Below are 27,364 nucleotides of genomic sequence, written 5' to 3' on the forward strand. Positions count from 1 at the left end.
ACAGAATCTGGGACAAGTCAAGAAAAAAATCAGAGACAATCAGGGACACTTTTAAAATCTTAGTGCTGTTAACTTGAGACATTGACAGAATCAGAGCATACAAATTAATTTACATTTTCTGATGTAAAAGGAGTCTATAGCTCATAATTATTGTCCTTATTCATTGTGTAATTCACCACCTTTCCCTCAAAAGTCACCAGTGTTAGGAGGGATTAAGAGGGACAGAGCTAAAAACTGAGTCAAAATCAGGGACAGCTGAGTTGATTATTAATGAGTAGGACAATAAATTAGCTGCTGTAAAACAAAAAATATTGTTTATTTAATTTCAGGTATGTACATTTTAAAATGAACTTTTTGAGCAGTCAGTACCGCCTTCAGCAAGATAAAAGTAATTTTTTGAATTGTAAATGGGATATCCAACCCAGTAAAGAGGAAAAGAACATTTACATTACTAAGGAAGTACAGACCATTCATTACAGGGTTGCAGGAAACAATGATATTGAACATGAGCAGCTCCAGGGCAGAGAATATACAGTGGTGGAATCAGCTAGGTACAGCGATGTTATGAGATGGGGATTCACAATTTTAATGTCGCCATTCTTCCTTATCCTAGTACAATAACCATATTCAAGTAGAGCAAACAGAATTAAGGTCCATTATGTCTAAGACTGACATTTTCAAAATGGAATCATCTTAGGTAATGGGGACTAGAATTTAATAACCCATAGTAGACACATTGATACTGGACCTAGGAGGGTGACATTGTCTTCAATTGGGAGATTATGTTTGTATTTTTACAAAGGTGAGATGGCAGAACACTAAATGTACTACTGTCTGGGATATGGGGCATGGTCTGTGGTTTACAGAATTATATATAATATATATTTATATGAATATATTTCAGAAGAGTATGCATTTAAGCTTAAATGTCAGTGCCTAAAACCTTTGTTATGGCCTTATTATTCTCTAGTAGTTTTGGAATTAGTTGAAGATAAATATTAGAGACACTGGAGATTCTAAACATATTTAATGCAGACAGATCAATTTAAGTAGTGGTGTTTGAGGCTTTGCAGCAAGAGGTTGCTGGAGGTACAAGAGAACACCCATAGAAATGTGATGAAAGTAAGCAACATTTTAAAACAATAATTTGGCAAACATTACATTAAAAAGAAAATGTCAAGATAGGAAGGCTAAACAAACAGGGCATGAGATGGTCAGTTATGATAAGGATATAAGTGAAATGGAGCAGCATTTTGAGTAAAGAATTAAATTCATAAAGGCATCTGTGAGAACGTTATACTTTGAAAAAAGTGTTGAAGGCTCAGAGATCATTAACACTAAATCTAAGGCAACAAAGAAATGGAGCATGCATCATATATAACTTCAGATAAGTGCACTGGGGAGTTAAAAGGGCACATCACGTGAATACCTAACATCTTTAAATGATTTTATGAAAATTTATATAGTGCAGAATTGTTTTGGGGAAACTGTGATCTTTGACTAGCAAACATATTGGTGCAGGTTGAGCTTCCTGTGTTAGAAAATGAGCAGGCAGTACTTCTACTGAGACCAATAGGAGTTAAAATAATGTTATCTGAACAGACACTGACTTGATCATCTGGTTCAGCTGAAGTTCTAGTGCATATTTTAAATATAGGAAAGGAAACAGAATTATTGCAAGGGGATAGCCAGCTAAATAGAATACTAAAGTGTCAGAGGTCTCTTGGACCCAGAAACAGGTGATTATTTTGGTAATCCCAAAGGAAGGCAAGGATCCTCTGCTGCCACCCCACTACAGTCCAATATCAGTCTTTTACCAAGGTTAGAAATTATTTATCACAGTGCTGGCTAAAAGGTTGGTTAGAGTTAAGCAAAATGTCATCCTTCAGGACCAGTGTGGATTTATTATTGCTCAGCACACATATTACAATCCTATCAAACCCCTGATGATTATAGATGATGGAAGTGCATTAAGGACCCCTCCTAATCTTTTAGTTTGTGTATTGAAAACACATATGATAGGGTGGAGTGGGTCTATCTCTTTGAAATATTAGCAAGAAAGGGATTTGCCAAGAAATTTTTAAGTTACCAAGAAGAGCAATTTCCCTTGATACTGGGTCCATGAAGGGATACCTATTGTAACCCCTGCTCTTCACTCTGTATATTTAAGCCATTGGCTGAATGGATTTGGGAATGTATATGGGGATCAAACCAATTAAAATATCTTTATGGATGATATTTTGTTGGCTTTAATAAATGCAATCAAGGATTTGACAAGGCCTCTTGCTGTTTTGCAAAGGTTTAGCAAGATCTCTGGATACAGCATTAATGCATCAATGAATCAAAACCAGAAGTTGTAGTCATTAATCACCATCTGTCCAGTGACATATGAGGTGGATGTCTCTTTGGGAATACCAAATGAATTGAAATATTTGGGAATGTAGTTCTCTGAAATGTATATTAGTTCACAGATGATCTTCTATTTAAGTTAAAAAAAGAAGCTCATGGGCTTTTCCAAAAGTGAAAGATACTATATTTGGAAGTCTATCAGAGGGTTCAAGCACTGCAGCTTTTTATTGTCTCACAGATTTTATGTTTAGAACAAGCATGTTTGGGTCTGCTGCTTAAAATATTCTTGACTTCTTTGAAGTGATGGTTTATTGATTTTGTTTGGGTGGATTAGTGACCACAGAAAGGTGTGCAACAGTTTCTTGCTACCTATATCATTAAAATGCACTGTTTGTGAGTTTTTAACTCTTACTAATCCTGCTTAAAATATATGTTACTAGAACAACTAGGAAACCTTAAAAGATTGAGATGTGTTTTAGCAGTGGAACTGTTGTGAGGAAGGCCACTGGCCACTCAACTTCATTGTGGACAACATACTAGTTTATCTGAATATTTAGTTTAGAAAGAGGAAGATCTTTTTATTTTGGCTGCTCCTGTTAGGAATTGCCACAGTGGATCATCTGTTTTCATTTCTTCCTATCCTCTGCATCTTGCTCTGTCACACCAATCACCTGCATGTCCTCTCTCACCACATCCATAAACCTTATGTTAGGCCTTCCTCTTTTCCTCTTACCTAGCAGGCCCATCTTTGACATCCTTCTCCCAATATACCCAGCATCCCTCCTCAGCACATGTCCAAACCAATGCAATCTCACCTGTCTGGCTTTGTCTCCAAACCGTCCAACCTGAGCTGGCCCTCTGATATACTCATTTCTAATCCTGTCCATCCTTGTCACACCAAATACAAATCTTAACAATTTTAACTCTGCCACCTCCAACACTGACTCCTGTCTTTTCATCAGTGCCACTGTCTCCAACCCATATGACATAGCTGGTCTCACTACCATCTTGTAGACCTTCTCTTTCACTCTTACTGTTACCCGTCTGTCACAAATCACTCCTGACACCCTTCTCCACCCTCCCCATCCTCCCCACCCTGCCTGCACTCTTGTCTTCACCCGTATTCAACAATTCTGAACTGTTGATCCCAAGTATTTAAACTCATCCATCTTCACCAACTCTACTCTCTGCATCCTCACCATTCCTCTGTCCTCCCTCTCATTCACACACACATATTCTGTCATAGTCCTACTGACCTTCATTCCTCTCCTCTCTAAAGCATATATCCACCTCTCCAGGGTCTCCTCAACCTGTTCCTTACTCCAGTGGCATAGCTAGGGGGACAAGATGAGTGGTCCGCCCCAGGAAAACTTTTTTTTTACTTCACTTGCCGAGGAACTGTCACATTTACTTCAGAAAATGGATATCAATTTACTTTTTGTTATTCTATAAGTATCTCAAGTTAATAGTTACTGATATTGTAAGAGTGCATTTCAAAGTACCTCACCAAGAGATCAAGGGACTCAAACAGATGCCCTACGCAGTTAGGCTAAAGAAACTCCAGCTGTACTCAGTTGCTTACCGCCTCCTCAGAGGTGATCTGTGCCTGACGTATAAAGCCATGTCCAAACCAGAATTAATGGACATGCTCCATCTCAGGAAATCCAAATCCCTTAGAGCTACACTCTCCAGGGACTTAAATCTCAGCACAGAAATAAATAGGACATGCTGGAGAGACAGATTCATATCCCAGAGGCTCCCCTCACTCTGGAACAAAATCCCAATCCATGTTAGGCAGAGCCCCTCAATGACCCTCTTCAAGAAAAATCTTGATGAGTAGATGGGAGATCGTAGGTTTACCCCGGGATCTCTTCTGTGTCCCTACTAGACAAAGGCACAGTAAACTAACCTTAAAAGGGCTATCTTCTGTGACCTACTATACAGAGGCACAGTCAACAAATCTAAAAGGGTGGTGAAAGCCAAACACACTCTGGCGAGGCTTATAAATGCCCTAGGGCAGATAGCCTAGTATCAACCTATGAACCTATAAGAGAAAGAAATGAACCAATCCACAGAAACCCATCATAAACTCCAATACCTCTGTAATTAGTAGACTGTGCTCCAGGGACAGCTCTCCTAGAGACAACCTAACCACCCCACTTTTATGTACCATTGTTTAATTGGTATCGTGTTTTTTTTAGATGGGTATGGTGCCAGTGATATGGTGATGAAACTGTGCCTATACAGAAAACACTAGGAACCATTTGAAATCTGAAAGTTACTTGTTTTCAGTCTGAAGAGGGAGACAGCCAGTATCATTAAGAAAAAGATCCTAAAGCACCTCTCCAGGTAAGCGCTGGCAGTGCTGAGGAATGGAGCACTGTTTTTGTCATCCCCGAAATACAGACCCCATCCACACGATTATAACGCAAGTTAGTAAATAAAGGTCTTCTTTGCCTAAACCTATTTCTCTGGGGAGGCATATACATCACTTAAGAGTGTTAAATTTTAACACTGTGTCTAGTGATATAATTATGGGTTTTGAATGTAAAGTAAATAGATATACCCTAAAAGGCAGCCAGCGGCTTAAATACATAAAAAGCAGCAGTGCTGTGGTAATGACTTGTATGTGTACTTGTTTGCTTAGTCTTATGAGAGAGTTTTCTTCATATGACATCATGAACACTATGCTGGTTGTAGAGTTGTAGAGTGTCATTAGTATGACTGGCTGAATAGACTTAATACTGTGTTGTACTTTAAGGGTGATGCGGTGCTGCAGTCCTGAGTATGGCCTCCTTTGGATGAGATGCAGAGATCATGCATATTTACTGATATTAGTGGATTGTAATGACAGATGTTTGAGTAGACTTTTATGTTGGAAATGTTCTGAACTGGGCAGTTTTGTAATTATTGGTTCATACATTTTCATTGCTTTCTGGAAAAATGTTCAAAAACAAATTTAAAACACGGTCTAGCAAGTGTGCTGTATTATACAAGAAATAATCTGGAAGATGAATCAAAGAACACATGTATGTTTGCATGGTCCATAATATGTGTGCAAGGAGCCTATGAGTTGAAAACAGCCCAAAGGTAATCTTTATCTGCCACTGGCCAGATGCATTTTCTTTGAGTGTGGGTTTCAGTGCTGCTTCAATGAATGTGAGTTTCAAGGGCAGAGAAGTTTTAATCCTAAGTCTGTTTTCATTGTGAGACTATATTGCTTTGTTTAGCAAATGTCTATCAGTGTTTGTGCTATAAAATTTAAAATAAAATTATATGAATTTAAAATAAAAGTTTTAAATTAAATCCAAATAATCACTGTTGAAGTAAATCAGAAAACAATATGCACATTACAATGTTTATGGTAAATGGTGAGAAATAGCCAAGTAATAGGACACTAGAATGGCTGCAGGAGGGGAGGGCTGTGTATGGGGGCGACATTTGACCATGATTTTGTGAGGGGGAGGGGCAGCAAACTCAAAGACAGCCCTGGGTGGCACAAACTGTAGGTACGCCGTTGCCTTAACCTCACTACAGATCACACTGTCATCCACAAACATCATAGTCACTGGGAGTCATTTCTGATCTTGTCTGTCAAACTGTCCACCATTGCAAATAAGAAAGGGCCCAGAGCTGATGCTTGATGTAATCCCACCTCCACCTTGACTGCATCCATCACTCCTACCATAGACCTCACCACTGTCACACTGCACTCGCGCATATCCTGTACCACTCTTGCATACTTCTCTGCCACTCCTGACTTCGTCATACAGTACCACAGCTCCTCTCTAAGCAGCCTGTCATATGCTTCACTAAGTCCACAAAGACACAATGCAACTCCTTCTGACCTTCTCTATACTTCTCCATCAACACCCTCACAGCAAACATCACATCTGTAGTGCTGTTTCCTGGCATAAACCATACTACTGATCACTACTCATCACCTCCCTTCTTAATCTAGCTTCTACTACTCTTTCCCATAACTTCATGCTATGACTAGAGAAAGGTAAGGTAGAGAATTACTAAACTTATTCCATAGGAGCAAACTGAAAGGATAGTTAACAAAGAAATTTGTATTAGCAATGGAGAAAGAAGTGGGGGATATTTAACATATTGGCTTCAACCTTGTGGTCAATGAGATCATTTGGTAAGGATTGTGGTGAAGTGAAAGCATAACTTAGAGGGTAAAGATAACATTTTTATTCATGGTTTATTAGAAGAAGCAGATAAGCTCGTGAATAATAGCACAACTGATGCTACTAAACCGGGGGGGGGGGTGATTGGTTCATTAGAGTGGCAGAAACATTAGAAATAGATAAATATTGAATGACGAGGTCCATAGAGATTTAGCACATTTCGTTGAGAGTGAAACTAATAAGCTTATGGATAGTTGTGGAAGTACTGAGAAATCAGTGTACAGACATGAGTACAACTATGCTGTATATCAGATGTACTACTAAATCCTACAGGCTTTATATTTTTGCCTGAAAGTGCCTGAGTTTTTTTATTTGTACATCCCTGTAAGATTACAAAAATGTTTTCCATATTTAAGGATTAATGTTGGAGTTGTGGATCAGGTGATTGAGGGGACTGGATCCATTTTCTTGGCATGTCCATTATTTGGATTTAAGAGGGAGTTTCAAGTTATGTTGAAGGAGTTGTTTGAGACTGATAAATTATTATAATCAGAAATGTTTTTGCTTGGATTTATTAGGGATGAGTTAATGTCTAGCAATAAATATCAGTTAATCTTTATAATGATGTTACATGCCAAAAAAAAAACATTGATGGAAAAATTACATGGAAATCTCAAAAGGCCCCAAGTCTAAAAAACCTTAGAGATACAGTAAGAGAATTAGGAGGAAGAAGAAGAGGTAAAATGAGATAAAACCATCCAGGGATAGACAGACAGATAGACCAATATAGAGACAGATGGACAGATAGATGGGAATGTCATGATATCTACAGTTGAAAAGACTGAAAAACAAAATATCTGAAACTCAAAAAAATCAAAAATGGGAATTTACCCCTTCTCCATTGTTGTGTGATCTTGGAGCTGGTGTATATAATTAGTAGTGGTTTATGGGTGCAGGGTTCTCCCCCACATTAAAAATGTTTTTGATAGGCTAAGTTTTATATATTTTGTTTCCCAGTCTTTTGAACTTTCGATCTTACAACACAGACCTAGACAGATAGATAGACAGCGATAGATATATGTGTATTTGCAGATCAAAAGAGCTAATGCTCATCTCTGCAAGCACTTTTTACTGCTGTAAATAAGATAGAGTGAAAGTTCTAATGGTCATTTAGTCTGCTGCTTTTTGTGTGAACTCACATTGCAGCGGGGTCAGAGAATTTCCCCTTACCCAACTGTTGTGTGATCTCAGAGTTGGTATATAGAATTAGCAGAGGCTGTGTGGGGAATGCCCCTCTGCAAAATAATTAGTTTTATTTGTTGTTTTTGATGATTTTACATTTGATCTAAAAATGATATCTGGTTTTCGTTCACTCTTCTGCACACTTGATATTTGATGAGACACGCATACACATATTAGACATGATGACTGACAGACAGTGGGGACAGAGTGCCAAAAAAGACAAATAGTCTAAAATAAAAAAATGGACTAATTAAGTTTGGTTTTGGTTTCTAGTTAGTATGAGTATGTAACAGTGCTTGAAGCAGTAAATGGAAATATCTTGGATCTGAATGCAAAAGACCTCTCTCTGATGTCTTTTTTTTGGTATTGATATCTGTGTTAGTTTGTATGTTATTGTGAGTTTTTATTGTAAGCTACAGGTTAATAAAGTTATTTTTAGAAACAATGTATTGTGTTTGCTGAACTCAGTGTAAAATTATTATTGCTGTGGCTTTTACATGTATACATTTGTGGGGGATGTTTGTGCAGTGTATTTAAGAGAAAGAAGTTGAACATAATTTCTAGTTCAGGGAGGTACATCTTAAGTTATTGACTCCCACATGGATTAAGATGGAGTCTTAGCAGTACTTGTTGTTCAAAGGACTTGAGTGCATGTGCTAACTGATAGATCCTGGCACAAGACAAGCAACGAACTGTCAGTCTTTCTGTACTCAGCCTGGTTCTGTACTCAGCCTGGTTCTGTACACATCCTGGTAAGAGGTGTATCTGTATGTCCTACAATGGAGTCACCTATGACTACAGTGTTTGGTTGTGAAGATGCCTGCCTGACGGGCTCAGCATATGTGACTTTGGGACTCCTTGTGCTATGTGAGGCGGTAGGCTTTACTTCCTGAGTATGCATTGAGCCATTGAGCCTGTTTTGTGTTTTGGAAATCTTTGAGGTTTACGCAAGTTAATCTTCAGAACCTCAGCATATGATGGATTATGTGTATTGTGATGGCCTTGATAAAATGTGGTGTGAAATATACTGATGACCATTTTGTTGTCTGAATTTAGAGTGTGAGATTTTTTTACCTCCAAGGACATTATATATCGATATCAGTTTATGTCTTACTCAGACAGCATTGCACACAACATGCAGCTCTCTTCGACAGTTTGGACAGGGTGTGCATGGAAGTAACTGATTAATGACATGTAGCATGTAACATTCTGATCCAAATGGTGCCTGGTTTGCTGGCTTGAGTGCTTGGTTGTGGTTCATTATTTGTAGAGTCTGCATATCCTCCCTGTCTCTGTGTGAGACTTGGTTTTCTTCATCTCCTGAAAGAACGGTCATAGCTGGATTAGATTTCTTCCAATTTCATGTGGCTAGCATCTGTATTTGTTTACATGTCCATGTGAGTGTGTGTGCCTCTTTCAATATACCTGGCTTGTCATCAGGTGTAGTGTCACTGTGTGTGTGTAAAAATATTACCCATTTTATCTGTGGTGACACCTGATATCGGAAGTTTACATACATAATTTTTCTTGCTACCAAGCAATTATCTTTCAAATATAAAGTGCAAAATGTATCAAAGAAATCTAGATTCTCAGAGACCTCTGGCTATATAAAGAGTTTTGATAGATGCTTAGTGGGTGGGGTTCCTTCCTCAAACTCTGCCCTGCAGCCCGACATGTCTAAAAGTACCACTTTCATTCAGAGATGTGCGCAGACGCTTGTATGAGTCTGAGAACAATGTAGCCATTATTTATTTATTTAGGTTTCTTTGAAATCAGATCTCACTGTTAAATATCAAAGGTGGATATAGCATTTTGAAGGGCAGAATGCTGTCTTGGAGCAATATGTTGCAACATATTACCACAATGTTTCACTTTTATCTCAATAAGGCATTCAACATTTATACTGGCTGACATCATATTGGAGTAGGTAATAAGCTATGCTGTGGTTATAAGCCTGACAGCAACAAGCTGAAAAATATTACTGTAACCATTTGTTCATTCACTCTCATCCCAGTCTAACATTAGAGGAGATCATAGAAGGTGGCTTTTGGCATTAGGGATGTGGAGATATGTTGCATATATGTATGCCAGTAACAACTTGAAATATATGACTGTGGCCATTTGTTCTTTTGCATTTATCCTAATCAGTGCCAAAAGATGACTATTTTTGTTGGGGTGGGGTTGAAAGGCAATGGTTTATCCATCCTTGCAAGCATTTTGCTTCTTAGTTTATTGGGCGCTACTGTTTTGTTGCCCTTTAACATGACTTATTTCTTCCTTGAAAGAAAAAAAAGACTGAATTACTTTCCTCACTAATAGTTTTTGTTCAATCATTTGGAGCAAGGGTTTGAAAGAAGCTCTAATATGCACCTGAAAGCATTTAAAGCTACATGACGTCTGGGAAATATGGTCCCATGACCCCAAGTATAATTTAATGGTTTCCACAACAGTTATTAGAGTGCAGTTTTGGCCAGTTAAGCTAGTTTGAAAACAAGAAGGAAAGTGTGTAGATTAAGGTGAATTGTGAAAAAAAAAAAAACAAGAAATAATCTGTCTAAATGGAGTAGAGAGGCCATGATGGTGGAAAATGGGGGACAGTGTAATGGTACGGGGGAGCTGTGAACAGCAGGAAGGTTTCCATGCTGTATTTTGCCTTGGGCTCCATTTCACCCTGAATGACATAAGTCAGTGATACTTCTCAATTAACGTTTTGACTGGGACTGTAGGTTTGCTTTTTGTATGTAGGCTCTTTAGAAAGTCTACTGCAATCAATATAAGCCATTAGCCACAACCACACCTCATAGATTCGCTGCTTTCGAGTGAGCTTGATACAGCCAAGGATGATCAGTGGGTTAGAGTTTTGAATAGAAGTACACAAGGCATCAGTACCAGAAATGCAGGTCTAGAAATATTTGTCAGAGCTCACCGAGCAGCATTTGCCATTTAAGTACTGCAGTGTGCCATTAGGTTACAGGAGGCTGTTACTGAGCATGGCCTTAAGGTGTTATGTATGTATGTATGCATGTATGTATGTATGTACATATGTATGTATGTATGTATCTATGTATGTATGCATGTATCTATGTATGTATGCATGTATCTATTTATCTATGTATGCATCTATGTATGTATATATGTATGTATGTACCTATGTATCTACGTAGCTATGTATGTACGTATCTATCTATGTAGCTATGTATGCATGTATGTATGTATGTATGTATATATGTATGTATGTATCTATGTATGTATCTATCTATCTACATATGTATCTATGTATGTATATATGTATTTATTTGTTTGTTTTTGCACATCTTACACTAGTTTTTCATGTGGGTTTAGGAACCTTGTACTGCATCACTGATGGATTATTTTCAAAGATTTCTCTTTGATTGATATTCTTCCTGCTCAACTGTTTTTTCTGATAATCAGCATTATCCGTTGATCCCTTCTGTTTTCATGTTGAATTGTATAACAGACTATAGACTAGTTGGCACTTATAAACATTGTAAAATCTGTCATGTTAGAAACATACAAGGTTCTTGCAGTTTGAAGTTTGCTGGCAATAATTATTGATCATCCCAAAATAACCAATGCAGTTTTTAATACTGTATAATCTGTGTGGAAGGTAAGTGGTGTATTGGCCTGACCAAGAGAAAATTGAAAGTTAGATTACTTTCACATTTTTGTAAATCAGAAGGCTACCAATGGGAAATGCCATGGCTTTGCATTGTTTAGATACCTGTGGGGGTGATGTACATAGATCATAGGTACTTATTAGGCTATTGATCTAAGAAGATCTTATGAAGCCTAGCCATGCACTCCTATGGTAATTATTAGCCATTATATTCTGCAATATTAATCTCCAAAGACAATATCTCTCTGTCTCTGCCTCAGTGTTTTCGTTTTCTGTATATTTTACAGGGGATGGGATGTTTTGTCCGCTTTATCACAAGAACCTTCATTATACTTAAATGTCCAACAATAGAGAATTCAGACCCTGACTGGTCTGTCCTTTTTTAGTAATCATTGCAGTGAAGCATTACAATATTGATAAATATTAATATTATTCTAATACGAGTTACATTTAAGTTAGCATTTGTATTTGATTTCTTATTAGTACATAATATTACATAGCAGTTAGACTCTTCAGTTCTTTGTTTTTGAGGAGTTATCCTTTTGTTAAAATTTCAAATTAATATGATGTTTTTCTATTGGTTGTCATTTGTCAAAGCAAATACTTATTCACTCATTCACCTCATTTTCTCTGAGTTCTCCTGAAAACAAAATACTGAGACATAGGAGATATTGTGATTATGGTTAGGAGAGGTATGTTTTTTGGATCTTTTTTGCTCCATCTAGTTATTTTATTTGTAATGCCTTCCCTTGAGGGCACACATGTTCCTGCACATGGCCCATTAAATCTACCACATATGTGGCTTGGCAAGGATCATCCACACTCTCAACTATTGCTGTTTACAAGACACCTTTTCTATGAAAGGTGTCCACAGTGCCATGAGTTGGACTGCCAGGCTCTTGCAGTATCAGTGAGGTGGCTTCAATTGCTCACCTCTATCCTCTCCTTTCTGGCTCATCCATTTCAAGAGCTACTACTTGAATTTATGTTGTAGTTAGGGCTGTATCACTTTATGATATGAACCAGACCCATAAATGTTGATTACCTGTGGTTATCTAGGGTGGAAGCTTGAGATGTGTGTTTATGAGCGTGCCTGTATGTATGGTTTCCCACAGCAGAAATTTCTCTAACACACTAACTCTCCTCCATTTATCTGTTTCAGAGTTCAACTTGTTCTCTTCTTCTTTGTCTCAGCCTGTATTATACTTCGTCCAATTCATCCACTAAAATCATCCTCTCATAAAGTATAGGTGTGTACATTACATTTACCCATAACAGTAAGTGCTCAAATTCCTCATTGCTGCAGTAGCCTATGGGATGTGTCTTGCCCTTGACACAGTAAGCGGACAGCTTCCAAAAGCTCTAGAGCCCTCCCCCAGATCCACTCTGACTACTGATTGGTCAGACGTGAAGAGGGTAAATCAGCAGTCAGAGTGGAAAATCTTCTGGGCTTTCTTGCCTGGAACTAAAGAAGTAGCTTATTCATCCAGAACAAAACAAGAATAACACAAGACATCACTAGAGGGGTGGTAGGTGAGTGCTGTTACTGGAGTTGTGTGCACTTTGAACATCTACTGTTATGGGTAAATGCAACTGACACAACCGTACTTTGATCAGCATTCCCACTGCTACAGTAGATTATGGGTAGAATACCATAGCTTATTCAACCTGGGAAAAGGCAGAATACAGATCCTGCAAACCCTGGAGAATAATCCAAGCAATGTCAGTCATGGATCTAAACAAAGAATCCAGTATGTAATTTCATTCAGATGTATATACAGAGGACCAAATAACTGTTTCTAGAAAGCTTCTAGATTCCACCCTTTTCCAATATGCCATCAAAAAATAAGGCCAGCGGAGAGTGTGCCTTAGTATTGGAAATGGTTCATCATGGTGGGCATAATAAAAGGCGACTGCCAGGGACAACAACCTGTAAAACATTTCTTTGATACAGGTGGTCATTTTTTTAGTACAAGCATCACAAATACATAACTGATAGGCTTTTCTAAATGAATTGGTTCTGTAAAGATTACACCTGAGCTGCTTACACATGTCCAGAGTATAAAAAATCCATTGTTCTGAGAGTTAATACAGACCACTGGGAGATTGATGACTCCATTCAAAGAAATTCTGAAATTACCTTGGGCATGAATGAGGGATTTGTTTTTACTGATACCATAACATTAAAGTAAAGTTGATAGGGTTTACCCACCAAGAAAGCTAGCATCTCAGATACTAATCTTGTAGATGTTAAATCAAAGAAAATAACATTGTTTTATGTAATAAATCTTAAATATGTGAGATGAGCAGTTTCAGATAGAGATAAGATTAAATTTTCCAGCACAAAATTAAGATTGCAGGAAGCAGCAACCTGTTTGCAAAAAGATCTCATGTGGAACGTTCCTATCAAAAACTGTTTTGCTAAGAAAATATTTTGGAAAAAATGGATCTATGGGCAGACAAGATGTACCTAAACAAAATAGTAATAAGGCCAGAGGCTAGCAAATCACACCAATATTTGAGTACCAGTGGTTCCATCTAAGATAGCCATATAGGGCTCTGGTTATTAAATAGGTACAATCCAGAAAAGTTTTCCAAATGCCACAGTACAATTTTCTAGGAGCAGGATTTATTGTCGCCTTTAGTACACTCTGTGTATCATCAAAAAAGAAGTGTCAGAAGCTATCAAAATCCAGACAGATAATTTAAGATGTAACAGATTAGGGTGAGCTGAACTTCCCCTTTCTTGTGTGAATAGATCTAGGTTGTGAGGGAACTTGTGGCAATTACTCTTGACCAATTCTATAAAAGTGATAGCTAATATTGTCTGGGCCAAAAAGGATTCACCACAAAAAATATTTGAAGAGTCTTTTTATATTAGTGGAAAGGGTGGAGTGTGAAAATAAAATAATTCATTGAAAGGGAATAAGAAAGAAAAGGTATACTGTATGTTTTGAAAGGAGGCTAACTGATCTGTTTGAGGTGTTCCCCAGAACTGGATCAATACCGGGCAGATCTTCACATTTTCAGTATCTTCGTGATGGCCTGTCCTGTTTCTGCTCAGTTTGTAGGCAACTATGTTATGCTCTGATGAAAAGAAAAGGGCTTGGAGGGTTAAGGAATGCTCAAGAGCTACCTCCAAAGCACTCATAGCCAGCTTGAATAGGGGTACTGCCTTTTGTCCCCCTGGTTTTTGATGCAATGCATCACTGTGATGTGCTCTGCTTTGTTTGAGGAAAAAAAGGGCTTGTAACTTTACCTTCACAAGAGCTGCTCTGTCAAGAAACTCTGAGATGTCTTGAGACACAGATTGATTTGGAGGTACAGGAAGACAAGAGTGTACTTATAACAGCCCATATATAAAGTCCCCACCATTGCATTTCCGCATATCAAGTTCAAGAGAGAAAGTAACTAGAATTGTGCGACCCAGATACAGGGGTTCAGATATCTTATAGGTCCTATGGTACCCTAAAACTTTTCTAGGGAATAAAAGCAAGATGTTTTAAAAGGTCAACATCTAGAATACTGGATCTTCTCCTAAGATCATTAGGAGGAATATTTAAAAACTTGACTCTGAGAAAGGTCTTCTGTATTGACCAAATGTCCTCCAACAAAACTGCCTTCATCTCACTTTCATTAGAAACAAAAACTTGAAAGTACTTTAGAACAAAAAGCAAAACTTATAAATGCAACGTTCAAACAAAGCTGAGCCAAGAATACGTAAATTTCAAGGTATAAGTTGATTTAGCACTTTAGTTCTTTATTCTCTTAGAACTTCATCAGAATAAATAAAACTTCACCTCTTTCTTTTTTATACAAGAATGTTGAATCACATGAGCAAACACTACCAATGAGAATAAATAGTTATATCAATTAACCAAATTATTATCAATCTAAATGTGCCTTAGATGACCCTGTACAATACATGGTATGGTTATATTCGTAAAAAAGTGAAACGTATATTGAAAACACATAAGAATGCTTAACTAATTGTTTTTACAATCACTGGACTGTTAAAAACATTTGATGTTAAAATGCTCATTCGCACCAGTTTTTTTTTTGTTGTTTGTTTGTTGCAAACTTAATTTGCTATTCTGGTTCTATTTTAACTTCATCTAAAATAAAAAAAATGTAAACTTTTTAAAATCAATACATCCATTGGCATGTTTTGCTAAAGCATTACTGTAGTCACATTTCTTAATAGCTGTAATGTGTTTTCTTTTGTTTTTCCTATATAAAAACTTTCACGTTTCACAAGAGGCTAAATACACAATTTCATGTGAATTGCAAGGAAAATAACCTTTGGCCCAAACTATTTATTTGAAACTTTTAACATAAATGTTTGATGCATTGGAAATTTATCTGCAAAACTTACAATTACTGCACTATTTGAAAATATATGAAAGCACTACATCAACTTGCACCTTGAAGTTTTTGTATTCTGACTCTCAATTTCATTAGAGACTTCTTCAGAATGAAAACACATTATGTGTTTGCATTCTGAAGATGTATGTAATAAAAGTGAGTCAAAAGCCTTGAATTTCACTGGAAGACATTTGTTCAGCATTCTTTTCATTTACAGTTTTTGGTTTATGATTGTTTGACTGTTTATCTGAGCTTAGGTTTGTTTTTGAGTTGTTTAAGGTTCTTCTGTTTTGTCAGAAGCCTTTTGGTATAACAGCCTTTGACAATTTGGCATTGGTTCTGCAAAGGCAAGAAAAACTAATTCTGTCTGTTTGGAATGTGGGGAGAAACCCCCTGTCCCCCGACCTCAAGAGGTTTTTGCATCCTATGCCACCTGTTCTCCACTTGAATCCCTTTTAATCCTCATGTGTCTATGACAATCAAGTGCCAAAGGAGAAAGAAAAGAGCCAGTTGATAGAATGGTATTTAAGCAGTAAAAGCTGGAGGAAAGACTGAAAAAGGAAGGGATATAAGCCTGGCAATCCTGAAGCTGTAACTGCCACTTTGTTCGAAATGCTTCAGATTGGACTATATAGCTGTTCTTTGATATGTGAGAGGATTTGATAGCTTTTAGCTACTAGACAAGTCAAAAGGGTAACATTTGAAAGGTAATAAGGACATGGTACCCAACAGCTTTATGAATCAGATATGAAACAGGTTGTTTAATATATATCTCCTCTGATCCTGGCACTGAAGGAAGAAAGTTGTAGAATGAAGAAATCTACTTACAATTATATAAAAGGAGAAATATCTTGAATGTAGTGGGAACCCACAAGTGTGCCCAAAGGGACACCTCATTCATTATGACAGTAATTCAGGAAAGAAACATCTCCCAAAGTGAATGTGAGGATCAGATTTTCTCTGTATCAGAACAGTTAAGAAAGGAATCTGAAGGTTGAAATATCCCTCTCTGTCTAAGTCAGATTCAGCTAAAACAATTTAAATATCTATAATCTATGACTGACTAAAAGAGGAATTTAAGCCCCAGCATAAGGCCATTTCCCTAGAATACATCCAGCAGCATCCCCTAGAAACTGTGTCGCAGTGAAGATGATTCTCCCATGTCTGGCTTTGGATACTGTACATAGACAAAACGTATGTGACTGATGCCCCTGGTTCATAATGGCCTGAAGAACTACGTCAGAGGAAACCCAAAAAATGAACAAGTGGTCTGAAGAAAAAAAATGGCCACTGCATCTGCATCCGCTATTGTCTTAAGCACAGATTCAGACTGAGTAGAACCAACATCTCTAAGGTAAGTAATGCTTCCTTTCTAGAAACTATGGGAATTAGACCAGAAGGACCTGGGTAGGTATCCTTGCTGTGATCAAAGAGGATACATAAGATTCCATAAGGATCACTGGGTAGCATTGGTTGGACAGAAACTTGTCCAAAGTTCACATAAGCAGCACATTTAACTTCCCCCATGATAAAGTCCCCAAACACTATTATGCAAAAGGAGGACATTGAAATTCTGTAAGGAACACTTCAACATTAAAAAAATAACTAGTCTGACATAAATAAACTGCACTTTAGATGTCACTGTGTGAGCACTTCAAACCCCTGTCCAGAAAATGCATAAACAGTACATTAAATCCTGTCAGAATCCCTTTTAATGAAATTTAGAGTAATAGAAAAAAATGGCAACCGAGTTATCATCTAGTGAACAGAAACAGCGCTTACCCCATAAATACATGTGATAAGCATTAAATCATGTCAGAACACTTTATATGTAAATATTTTATCTGACAGAAATAATGGCAGGTAAGTTCTCACTGCATGCACACTCAACACAAATAGCTCATAAATATATAAGCAGTACATTGCAAAATTCAGTCAAGTGCCCATATAATTAATACTATGATAACTGAAGAAATGGCAGGTAAGTTGTCACAGAGTGAACATAAGCAGTACATAATGAATAAATGCACAAGCAACATATTAAACCATGTCAGAACGCCTCTGAATTAAAAGTAGTCTAACAAGCATAACAGTAAACTCATAATATGTCTGAGTTTCTTATTACTAAACATAGTCAAACAGAAAAAAAAACTGTGGGTAAGCAGTCATAAAGTGAGCACAAGTCGTATATATTCAAACAATGCATGTGCCATAGTTTATAATCCTGGCAGTACTTTGAATGAAGAAAGAACAAATCTGACAGAAAAAAAATGCAGGTAAGTTATCACAGTGTTAACATACATATTAAACAAACTGATCTCGTCTCTGCCCAAATAAAAACGCTGCCACAGATCGAAAGTCTGGATGTAATATAAATGTTTGCATAAGCAGTACATTTTTATGATAAATAAGCTCCTTACATAGTTCAGAGTTCAGGCTAAAAGACAGGAAACAAATGGTAGTACAGAAATATCAATTTCTTACAGTGTCAGAACTGCTGTAAAAATAAAAATAAAAAAACACTTAACATAGTTAATACACACACACACACACACACACACACACACACACACACATCTACACACGCACACACACACACACACACACACACACACACATACACACACACGCATATAGGTCTCCTTCACATGGTCGACATTTCAGAATGTCAAAGACCATATGATCGACATTTGAAATGTCAGTCATGTGGAACTGGCATCTTCATACAGTGTGGAGTGGAAAGATTTCCATCTTCTGCACTGTAGTGCAATCTCAGAGTTGATATATTTAAGTTCCAGGGGGTGTGGGGGCGGAGTCCCCCACAGAGGGTGCAGGGGGGGTGTAGCCCCCCTGTTAGCAGTGTGAAGGTAAGTCGTGTTTTTTTTTTTTTTTATTTACATGGTCGACATTTCCAATGTCGATCATATGGTCTCATCCATATGTTCTTCGACATTCTGAAATGTTGACCATGTGAAGTAGACCCATATATACATATATATATATATATATATATATATATATATATATATATATATATACACATATATTAGCTGTAAAACAATTTTTGTGTGGAAGGGTGTCCCAAAGGGAGCCCCTTTCTCAATTTTTTAAGAATGAAACAAAATAATAATAAATAAATCTACATAGGTTCATAGGTTCACAGGTATGCACTAGGGTAAAACCACCAGAGACTTTGTAAGCCTAACCATGCAACCCAACCCAATCATGCCCCTGTGTATAATGACTGTTTATTAGGAGGTGGTATATTAGTTAAAAAGGCTATGGGCAGGATTCACGAAGCCTCCGTGTAAGAGTTATAACTCATACACGGAGGCTGCAGTTAAACGGAGTGATGTCAGCATGCTCTGCATATTAATGAGAGCATGCTGAATCACACTGAAGGCCAACACGGTCCGTGTAAGACAGTAGGGGGCGTGTCCGTAGGCCGAGCCCTGTAAAGCAGACACGCCCCCAGAAGAGGAAAAGTACCCAAAGGAAACACCCACGACAGAGTCCATAGAAATGTGAATAAACAGAACACAACACATGCCCCCACAGACTATGAAAAGAAAATAAATATAAATGAACAAGTTATAAGTTTTTTTTTAAATTGTAAAGATGTTTAACCGTGAGTGCGCTCGTTTGCGCGGGCGTGCCCGTAGCGCAGCTACAGTTAGCAGTCAGTGGGAAAGCATATAAAAACTAAATATGCAAAATAAACCAGGAAGCAAAAGCGTAGCAGTAGAGGTGCTGGCTGCAGAGCAGGCATTCATGGTTCGAGCCCCCACAACACCAATTTTTTTTTTTTTGCAAAATAAGCAGGAAACAAGTCCCTGACAAATATGTAGACATAAAACCACAACTTATGTAAAATGTAATGAAATAGCCCATTTATATTGAAGAAATGTGAGGTAACAAAAGAATAAAACATGCCAGATGTGCCCATAGATGAGCTACAGTTTAACAGGGTGAGTGCATCTGCCCGTAGATGAGCAGTGGTTTAACTGGTGCAAAATGAGTGCCCGTAGCTGAGCAGTGGTTTAACATGCTATATCTATGTGCCCCTAACTGAGCTGAGCGTAATATGTGTGCCGATAGCCAAATGAGGCTTAAAGCAGTGTACCCCGTTTGCGCGGAGCTGCGGACCGCGCAAACAAGCTAACTGACGGGCAACGTTGAGCAAGCCGTATCAAAACTGCCTTTACACAGACACACCCCTCAGCATGTCTAGACAGTCATGAAAAATAAAAAGCAGTGGCCAGGTTCGAACCGAGGATACTATACACCATAGTCAAGGTATAGAACCACTAAGCCATGACAGCAGTACCTAGAAATGCAATAATAGCTAATATATAGGAATGAATACAAACTACAGCATGACAATGCAGGTTTACTGAAGTTGATACAATTCCAAAATGGCCAATCACAGATATGTGCGGGAAAAATGGACTATATAAGCCCCATAGGCGGGAATACACAGCATAAACGATTGTAGAACAGACCTGCAGGCAGAATGTCAGGAGTAGGAGAGGGTAGTCGCTTTCAAGCACAGAGGTGGGGTGTTGAGGAGTCCAGGTACATGGCCTGGCTCCTAGTCCACAATCATGAGGCCCAACTCATGCAGGGCCAGGTCCTGTGGGGAGCATACAGGGCTGAGGCATGGGACAGGTTAACTCATGATCTCACCAGTGCCACAGGGATTCCAAGGACTGGTGAGCAGGTCCGTCACCACCATGTGGACCTGAAGAGACGCAAGCAGGACCAATTGAACCTTTGGATCCAGGAGGCCCGGCAAATGCCCAATGCCCCACTACTGAGTAAGTTACATTTAATTATGTATGTAAGAAATTAAACTAGCTGATATTATGGAGATGTGTATTCCAATATTACTTCATTTATATTACAGCTGCAGGTGTCCGTTCTGTGAACCGCAGAGCCTATGGCGATAGGCTGGTGCGGTTGCGCCACCAGGCAGGTCAGTAATCCACTACCAGTAACTGTAAAGAAATATAAAAGTATGACAGTCAGCAAAAGAGTGCAGTGTAGTCAGTAAGGAATAAAATCTGCAAGTAACAGTGTGAAAGTGTATGCAAGTATTGCTTGATTACAAGAGTTTTCAGCCTGTAAGTGTAACCTAAACATGAAACTCTCCGACATATATTCTGAAATAAAAATGCCCTGCCTGTAAGAAAATAGTACACAACCTGCAGCAGGCTGAAAAGTATAGCTACAGAAGATGATGAAATCACATGTGTGAAATATATCCCTGTGGAAATACTGAAACATGACAGAAGTGAGACTGCTGGAAAGGATTGTAATAACTACTGTTAAAACATGTCAATAAAGCCTAGAAGTACCATCCTGAATAGTAAAATGAAAGCAAGTGAGAGAGTGTGAGAAAGTGTCATGAATCCAGCAATACAGTAGTAATAACCCCTGAATAAAGTATACTGCAGTCAAGACAGAATGAAATGCATGTGAGATTCAAAACCAAACAGCGAAATATGTTCAAAGTGTTGCTGCATGTGGAATGTGTATCCCAAAATCTGGATATGTTGCTCTCAGTCTGAAATACGCAGATAGGATGATTGTCTGATATACCAAACATCCACACTTGTCTACAGCTATATAAAGCAAAAGTAGCAAGATGATGTAGCTGAACAAAGCTAGATATGAATGTGTATGAAGAACACTAAAATGTATATTGATGTTGCAGTAACAGTCCTATCAGCAAGGTGATATAGTTATCATATAGGAAACTGTAGTTAGAACAGTAGTGTGTATATAACTGTAGCTATTAGAAATGTACAACATATGTATTGTTATTCGAAGGTGTTAATATTACTTTCTTTACCCCACCCTATAACCACATATAACCCATTCCACGTGAAAATGGTATGTGCAATCACAATTAACACCCTGGACGTTTGTCCTGTTGGGTCATATATATTTGCATGTCCGTTGATGCATCTGCCCTGTTCATACATCCACACCTGATGGCCCGTTGCCATCAATTAACCCTGCATGTTGTTGGACTGTGTATTTCTGTTCAAATTATGCATGTGTTATGCACACTGTTCAATGGTGTGAATATCTGGGTGTTTGGTTAATGGGAATACTAATGCATGCTGTTACAACTAATTGTGAATGGTATTATATGTCACTAACCCAAACTGTCATGACATAATGCAAAACATAGGACGACAGGGAAGGTGGGTTCCAGCGGACCCACCTCTCCCACCTCAGCTGGTGAGAGCACCTGGCACTAGTGCCAAGTCCGGACCCTCCTCCGGTGGCCCTGTGCCACCTGCGGGTGGAAGCGCTGCAGGGGATGGGGCTCGCCCCCTTTCTGCAAGTGTGGCCGGAGGAGATCCACCACTCACCCTCCGTAGCGTCCGGACTGTGGTGCGTAGGGAGATTTGGGACTCTGTCCTTGAGCCCCTACGCCAGCTCGAGGCATGGGTGGTGCAACTAACGGGCATGCCTGTTGCCCCGCCTACACAGCCCCCAGCACAGCCCCGTCCTGGGCAGTGAAGGAACAGTGGCAACTGCCTATGGGTGGGGATATCAGTTCCACTGTTGCCATCTGTGGGCTCATGGGCTCCGGATATCCAAACCTCCGTCCCCGTCAATTGTGTAACCCCCCCACATGTGTCATACACCGCCCCTGTATGCGTCTGGTTTGTCTTGTTTGTTTACCTACCCAACCTACCTCCCCAGCTGAACCGACTTCCTTCACCTGACATACCACTCTTACCTGAAAAAAAAAAAAAAGGCACTCTGTACCCACAAAAAAATTACGCCCCATACATAGTTGCCCATTCCACACACATGTCCGCTGGACATGGAACCTATCAATTACATTTGGCTGTACAACAAGTATTATTGTTGTCCTGACACCTCTTTCAGGGGTGGAAGGTTTCAAATGTCACACCAAATTACATACATATGCACAGCTGTTGCTGATGAAGAAATGGGCAGCTATGGGCCTTACCTACATCCCTCCTGCACAGCCCAAGCTTGTTTCCCTACTGTCTTACCCTCTTTGTGACCCCTTTTTCACCACTTTCCTGTCTCCCCATTTTCTTTTCTTAAAAAGAAAATAGCGCGGGTGTGCGCCAGAGTAAGCACTGTTAAGCGGTTGTAACCAGGTGTGCGCGGAGCTAACCGCCAGTGCGCATGCGTGAGCTCCGTGCAAACCAGCACTAGCCCGGTTACAACTGCTTAAAAGTGCCTTAGTCACTGTGATTGACTGTCAGTCCCGAACCCAGGACCTTGGAAACACTAGTCTGTACAACCTACCACTAAGCCATGACTCTTATACAAAAACATTGTGCTAAAATAAATATAACATGTAAAAGTAGGGATGAATGTAAAGGGAATATAGGATGTGTAGTACACAAAGCATGTCATTTAAAATAAATGTCAAAACTACTGGATTTCCATAATAGTAGTCTGTGAAAAGAAACAGCCATGCTAGTTGGCAGCCTGTAGATAATAAGGTCAGTTAAAGTACATAGATATATGTATGCATATGTACATATATATATATATATATATATATATATATATATATATATATATATATAGTTGTAGGAGTCAATGTGCATACACACTTGCTACAGGGAACATGAGAGAGGAATGGAGAATTGTGAATATACAACACAGCCTGAAGCACGAGAGAGATACTAACCTTTACAGTCACAGAGCACTGTCCACAGCATACCAGCATGGTCCCCGCCCTCACAATCTGAAAGGGCAACGCCTATCCCACATACCCTTTTATAGCACTGACCTGAAATCACAGTGAGAACTGCAATCAGTACACAACTGGCTGTATGCAATTAGCAAATGCTAGCTTACAATTGGTGCAGAGGCCATCACATGGACCTATGCAGATACCTACAAAAGCATCCAGTGCTAACACTCCCCACATGCAATACATTCATTGCATTGTCTGTAAGCAGACAGAGGGAGAGCGAGAAGAGAGAGAGAGAGAGAGCAAAAAAAAACAGACACTGTGACTCTGTAACCTGAAGCTGTCAGCACTGACAGTAGCAGCAGTAAGCAGAAGCTGTGGTAACGCAACCAGCTGCGACAAACAGAGGTAATGCAAAGTAGCAGGTTAATAGTGTGCATACTGTGAACCCTCCAAATGTGTCATAGGTCTGTATCCATAGGTATGTCCATGTGATATGTTGTGTGTACGTAGTTCCACCAAAAGGGGATGACCATACATCACATGTCAAGCAGTCATAGGCCAGGATCCTGGCAGCATGTGTCTGTGTGTTGGCCCAGCAATGGCTGTAGTGACTGCTTTGAAATGTCAGCCAGGCCCAAAAGTCAGGATCAGCCCATCCCAAAGGCACACTGGCTGGGAACAAGTGTCTGCAGGTACCTGATGTCACTGCATATGCATCCCATACTGCATAATTCCATAGCGTAGCAGACCAGGCCCATTATGCATATGATGTGGTAATTCCCAGGGTCAGTTGAGGTGCCCCCTTAGTGTTGTGGGACCACTGTTGCTGTATGCCACTGTCCAGGTACATATCCTGTAGCACGGGCAAGATAAACTATCAGTGTTACATGCGGTGGTATGTCCTCTCAGAGTGCCGGTAGCACACATCCAGGGGGACCACGAGGTCACAGTGGTGCTGTGTGTTCTCCTCTGCTGAGGGTGGCCCTCACCTGGACATGTGCGATGATAGGGAGGTTACATCCAGCTGGGATAAATATTTCAAAGGTGGGGGAGAAGGAGGGGGGATATGTGCACCAAGCATGTCTGCAGGATTGTTGCCAATATGCGTGTGTTTGGTGAATGTTAAGTAGGTGTGGATTAACACAGAGCATATCTGAGGCATGTGGCCCATATGTGTAACATAACTGAAGAAGGCCTTGTGGTCATCCATAGTGTTTGTGTCCATTTCCCTCCCAGAGTAGGCCGTGGCTGTTGTTATGATGGACTGTAGCGTAGTACCAGTGCTGACCACAGATGCCTACCCTTAATGTGAATGTGCTCTGTCCTGCAGTAGCTTCCTGCTATTGTTATACAATCTGCCTCTGTCTGGGGTCCACCGGACAGGATGCCTTACCTTTGTGCATAGGGTCTGGGTTAGACATGTGTGTGCAAGCGTCATGCAATCCACGGCATGTCCGTGGTAAGCATTTGCAAAGGGGTCAGCAGTGTGGCTTGTGGCTTCCACTGGCCCAGTGTGCTGCATGGATACCATCTCAGTCCCAGCAAGTGAATAACTGTCTAATCACATACATATCAAAGTAGTCTACTGTGCTGGTGGTGGTGGTGGGATATGTATATCCAGGCTGAGTAACGTCTGTCCACATCACAGTAGTGGACGGTGTCCCACATACAGTACCTTGGGATGAACCCCCAGAGTGAGGTTGTGCATTGCAACTGTCAGTGTGTGCTGACCGATGGGGCATGCTACTACGTTGCGTGGAATGTGGCAGGTATTGTTGCACAGGTGTTGGCTGAGCACTGATATCTGGCCATGTACCTGTGTATCCACCACGACACACACATGCAACATATGGGAGTAGTAGTATATCACTACACATGAGTATCATGTATAGTATGTGTGCCATATATTGCTGACATGGTCTGCTGATATCCTGTCTGTGTTCTCTTCCAGGAAGATGGCGCAACAGCGTAACCCCGCCTACTCTGTGGTGGAAGATGAGGAGATCCACCAGAGCCTGGTGCGGGAGTATGACATCCTGTTTTCCCGCACCAGTCAGAATCAGCAGGAGAGGGCCGCACTGTGGCAAGACCTTGTCCATAGGGTAAATGATATTGGCATGCATAACAGGACATATGAGCAGGTACGACATCACTGCAGTGATTTAATCCGAAGTGTCCGGCAGCGTGCATCAGATATCCACAGGCAACAGGTCGCCACAGGAGGTGGGGTGGCCACACATCCCCCCCTCACCAGACTGGAGGGGCTACTCCTAAGTGTTGTGGCTCCAGCCCCGGAACACCAACAGCAGTACACCTGCATTATGATGGAGGCTGGTTCCACACAGCAGCACGACATGGAGCATGCAGGTAATATGCCATATGTACACCTGACTGTTCTGTACACTGTATCATATGCAATATCAATGGCACAGATGTGCCCACTGACATTAATCTCATCATTTCTGCAGGTCCCTCCAGGGTTACAGTGAGACAGGCCATCCATGCTGGTGAGTGTGTTTAACATAACCTATAATAGTCCTGATAATGCTAGTAACAGTAGTGTAACTCAGTAGTGCTCTGTGTGTATACTGCAGGGTGTGCATGTGTGCATGTGTGCATGTGTGCCTGTGTCCACGTGTGCATGTGTGCATATGTGCATGTGTGCCTGTGTCCACGTGTGCATGTGTACATGTGTGCATGTGTGCATGAGTGCATGTGTACACGTGACCATGTGTGCATGTGTGCATGTGTGCATGTGTGCATGTGAACACGTGTGCATGTGTGCATGTGTCCATGTATGAATGTGTCCACGTGTGCATGTGTGCATGTGTGCCTGTGTGCCTGTGTGCATGTGTCCATGTGTGCATGTGTGTATAAGTGCATCACTGGTAACAATGTCTGGAGACTATAAACTGTGTTTCCTGTCTTCATCCCACAGGTTCTGGGGCTGCTCTGGTGACCTGCAGCAGGGAACCTGAATCCTGTGCCATGGCTACTGGTAATGATGATATATGTGTAATGGTACAGGAAGGTGTGTCAGGGTCTGCCATTGGTCAGCCAATTGACAGTACACAGCTGTCAACCCCATCATTGCGCACAGTCATCCTGCCTGTACATCCTTTGTCACCATTGCCCCTAAGTGATGGACAGGATACAGCGGGCATAGACCAGGGTAATGTGGTACCTGTGGCACATGCGTCCCCACACAGCAGCCATGGGCAAGGTCCTCCGATGGTACCACACAGACAGTTGCCCATGGGTTCTCGTGGGAGCATCCGTGGGCGTACTGCCTCTGGCCGACATGCCCAAAGAGGTCTGTCAACCTCAGCTATGTTTTGGACTGTCATGCAGACTCAGTCATGTATGGAAAGGTACACCAGACAGGGTCTGAGGGAGCTCAGAGCATGTTGCACAGCCATGACAGACAGTATGCGTGACATTGCGGATGCTATCCGTAACTTCACCGATGTCATAGACAGACGTTGTGGAGACATATTACAGCAGTTCCACAACCAGATGTCCATGAGCCAGGGCAATGGTGGGCATCTGCGGCATTGACGTGGCCGTATACCGGCAGCGGCAGCAGCTGGCAGTCGGCGTGGATGACAACAGGCTCGCGCATGCCCCCATAGTGCCAGCAGCAGCCCCAGCAATGCTGGGTCTGTGCTGTCATCGGAACGCCCCAGGAGACCACGTGCACGTGGCTCTGGACAGTCCCAACAGGGACATGTGTCCAGTCAACACCCCCCCGCTTCTGATGACAGTACCCAGTCCGGCTTTGTACTGGATATAGTCCGTAGCACCCCTGCCAGGCACAGGTACCGTGTCCGTGCACACAGACACTGATCTGTATGGCCTGCCAGGTGCAGTCTGTGGCTGTCCACAAACCCCTGTATATGGCAGCCATGAGGTGGAACTGTGTGCGTGCATACA

Source organism: Protopterus annectens, chromosome 17.part0, assembly GCF_019279795.1.
Source record: "Protopterus annectens isolate FY-2018-M chromosome 17.part0, PAN1.0, whole genome shotgun sequence".
Classification (NCBI taxonomy): Eukaryota; Metazoa; Chordata; order Ceratodontiformes; family Protopteridae; genus Protopterus; species Protopterus annectens.